Genomic DNA, 4,245 nt, shown 5'->3' on the forward strand with positions numbered 1-4,245 from the left:
TTTTTGGAGATTTTAACACCTATGACCCCTCGTGGGGTGGGACTGTGCTTACTGGCCGAGGCAGAGATCTCGAAACTCTAGTGTCTCAATTCGACCTCTGCCTCTTAAATACTGGGCCGCCACACGTTTCAGTGTGGCTCGTGGTAGTTACTCAGTCATTGATTTATCAGTTTCCAGCCTAGGACTTCTCCCGCCTATCCACTGGAGAGCACATGACGACCTGTGTGGTAGTTACCACTTCCCCACCTTCCTGTCACTGCCCCGGCGTCAGGCCCATGGACACCTGCCCAGATGGGCTTTGAACGAGGCGGACTGGGAAACTTCCACCTCTGCTGTCACCACTGAATCTCCGCCACAAGGTAAAGTCAATGTGACGGTCGAGCAGGTGGCTACAACAATCCTTCTGCGGCAGTAAACGCGATCCCTCGCTCTTTAGGGTGCCCGAGGCGTAAGGCGGTCCCTCGGTGGTCGCTGAAGCAATTGAGCTCTACAGCGGCATAAGCGGCAACCTTCCCTGCAGCACCTCACAGCCCATAGCGGCTCCGTGCCCGTGTTCGCCAACTTATCAGACGACAGAAGCGGGAGTGTCGGGAGAGATACGTCTCGACCGTTGGCTGTCGTATGTCACCTTCCCGAGTCTCTGCAAAGATCAGACGTCTTTTTGGGTACGAGAACCCCGACAGGTGTTCCCGGTGTTACCGTAAATGGTGTGTTATCTACCGACGCAAACGCGATTGCCGAACACTTTGCCGAGTACTTTGCTAGAGCCCCTGCGTCGGAGAATTACCCCCGCACTCTCGACCGGCAGCTGGAAGCGACTGTCCTCTCATTCACGACACACCACAGTGAATCCTGTAACACCCCATTTACAGAGTGGGAGCTCCTCAGTGCCCTCGCACATTGCCCTGAGACAGCTCCTGCGCCTGATCGGATCCACAGGCAGACTATTAAACGTATCTCATCTGACTACAAGCGACATCTCCTCGTCGTCTTCAACCGGATCCGGTGCGATGGTGTCTTTCCGTTGTAATGGCAGGAGAACACCGTGGGTCTGGTGCTCAAATCCGGAAAAAACTCTCTCGATGTAGATAGCTGTCAGCCTATCGGCCTCACCGACGTTCTTTGTAAGCTGCTGGTACGGTATGTCGGCGGTCGGTTTAGGTCCCGGGGTCACGTGGCCTACGGGCTCCGTGTCGGGGCGGCTTCCTCCAGGGTCGCTCTACCACTGATAATTTTGCGTCCCTCGAGTCTGCCATACGAACAGCCTTTTCCAGACGGCAACACCCGGTTGCCGTCTTTCTCGACTTCTGTAAACTATACGACACGACATCATATCCTCGCCACATTGTACGAGTGGGGTCTCGGGGGCCCACTCCAGGTTTTGATCCAAAACTTCCCGTCGCTCCGTACTTTCCGTGTCAAAGTTGGTGGCCCCCACGGTTCTGTCCGTATCCGGGAGAATGGAGTCCCGAAGGGCTCCGTATCGAGTGTCTCTCTATTTTTAGTGGCCATTAACGGTCTAACAGCAGCTGTCGGCCGCCCCGTCTCACCCTCTCTTTATGCAGACGAGTTCTGCATTTCTTACTGCTGCTCCGGTACCGGTGTCGCTGAGCGTCGCCTACGGGGAGTCGTCCACAAAGCCCACAGTTTCCAGTTGTCGGTCTCAAAGTTGCGCATCGGGCACTTCTGTCGGTTCGTACCGTTCGTCCGGACCCAGAACTTTACCTTCGTGACGATCCGTTCACTGTAGTGGAGACGTATCGATTCTTACAACTGGTTTCTGACACTCGATTGACTCGGCTCCCTCACATTCGTCAGCTTACGCGGGAGTGCTGGCAGCACCTCAACGCTCTCCGTTGCCTGAGCAACACCAACTGAGGTGCAGATCGCTCTACGCTGCAGCAGCTCTACAGAGCCCTCGTCCAATCCCGAATTGACTACGGGAGTGTGGTTTACGGTTTGGTAGCGCCCTCTCCGTTACATTTTCTCGACCCTGTACACCACTGTCGGGTTCGAGTAGTGACAGGGGCTTTTAGGAAGAGTCCGGTGACCGGCGTACTGATGGAGGCTGGGTTCCCTCTGTTGCAGATCACACGTGCGCAACTGCTCACCAGTTACGCAGCACACATACGTAGTTCTCCCGAGTATCTGAATTACTGTTTCATTTTCCCACCCGCGGCAGTCCGTCTCCGACGTCGGCGATCCAGGTCAGGGCTGACGATTGCGGTTCGCCTGCGGTCCCTTCTCTCCGAACTGGCGTCTCTCCCTTTACCACCTCTCCTTGCGGTCCGTTCACGTACGCCTCCACGGTGTACGCCTCGGCTGCAGCTTCGTCTGCACCTTTCACGTGGCCCTGAGGACTGCATTAACCCTGTGGCTCTCCGCTGTCACTTCCTCTCGATTCTTGACGTGTTCCGGGGCTCCGAAGAGGTTTACACTGACGGCTCGACGGCTGACGCTCGCGTCGGCTTTGCGTACGCTCGCGTTGGCCGTATTGAACGGTATGCCTCACCCGATGGCAGCAGTGTATACACAGCAGAGGTGGTGGCCATCTGTCGTGCACTTCAGTACCTCCGTTCGTGCCGTGGGGAGCCTTTTCTTTTATGTACTCCTCGAGCACCCTGAAAGCTACTGACCAGTGCTACCCTCGCCATCCTCCGGTAGTGTCCACCCGGGACTCTATTTGTGGCCCGGAACGGTCCAGTCGTTCAGTGGTCTTTGGCTGGACCCCGTGGTCACGTCGGAATCCCAGAAAAATGAACTTGCCGGCCAAACGGGCCACACGGAAACCACTTCTGGAGATCGGCATCCCCGCAAATGACCTGTGTTCGTTATTATGCCACGAGGTTTTTCGGCTTTGGGAGACGGAATGGCAAAATCTCAGTACACACGACAAACTGCGAGCCATTTAGGGGACCACGAAGGTACAGAAGTCCTCGACGAGGGCCTCTTGCGGAGACTCCGTTGTTCTCTTCCGGCTCCGCATCGGCCACGCCCGGGTGACCCGTGGCTCCCTCCTGCATCGTGAAGATCGACCTCAGTGTCGGTGCGGCACCCGGTTCACCTTGGCCCGTATTCTTCTGCTCTGTCCTCCTCTGGTCGCCCTGCGAATTCATCTTCGGTTGCCGGACTCGTCGTCATTGATTTTAGCAGACGACGCCTCACCGGTAGATTTGGTTTTGCATTTGATTCGTCAGGGTAGGTTTTATAATTCAATCTTAGTTTTAGCACGTGTCTTTTGTCCCTCTGTGTCCTTCACCCTAGTGCTCTTAGGGTGGAGGTTTTATTGTGTTGCAGGGTGGCTGGCTTTTCCTTTTTATTTTCATGGTCGGCCAGCCACTGTAATCTGCTTCTTTGTTTTACTCTCTTCTGTTTCTTGAATCTGTCGTTTTCTTGTCCTCTTTTGTTCCTTTTAGTGTACGTCTCCTTTCCTTCGTTCCTGTGGTCTTCCCTTTCTTTCCATTTTGTGTTATATGTCTCATCTGTTTTATTCTCAAACTTGTGGCATTGTTTTATTAGGAACAAGGAACTGATGACCTCATAGTTTGGTACCCCCCGCCCCCCCTTTAAACCAACCAACCTTCATTACATACAAGAATTTATTAACATTCCCATCTTGCTTTTACATATTACACACAGGAATCATACTTGCTGGTGTGCATACATGAGTTGTATTTAGCAATTTTAGACAATTGCGAGTTGAAAATTAAATACTGGATTGAGAAATCGCAACATTATTTGCATAAATGTTTAAAAAGTCATATGATTTTATGTTTACTTGCCATGGTAGGATTGCCTTAAGGTTAATATTACTAGTGTGGACTGCGTGTACGCTCCGATGTCTACGTTGATATTTTCTTGCTAAATTCAAACTTGACTAAAACATGTCATTCCACTTCTACATTAGTCGTTGCACCAGGAGAGTGTGAATGAATACACTCTGTGTCTGTACTGATTGAGATTGTGACTATGATGAAAGTAAAATACTGAAAGAAGTGAAGTTTGATTTGACCTAAGCCATGTCTGACCAGAAATAATGATCAGAATAATAGAAGTAGGGAAATATTTGAATTTTGCCCATGATCGAAAAAAGGGATATACATTATGTGATCAAAAGTATTCGTACACCTGGCTGAAAAAGACTAGTTCATGGCACCCTCCATCGGTAATGCTGGAATTCAGTATGGTGTAGGCCCACCCTTAGCCTTGATGACAGCTTGCACTCTCGCAGGCGTATGTTCAATT

The sequence above is a fragment of the Schistocerca serialis genome, chromosome 11 (genome assembly GCF_023864345.2).
Source record: "Schistocerca serialis cubense isolate TAMUIC-IGC-003099 chromosome 11, iqSchSeri2.2, whole genome shotgun sequence".
NCBI lineage: Eukaryota > Metazoa > Arthropoda > Insecta > Orthoptera > Acrididae > Schistocerca > Schistocerca serialis.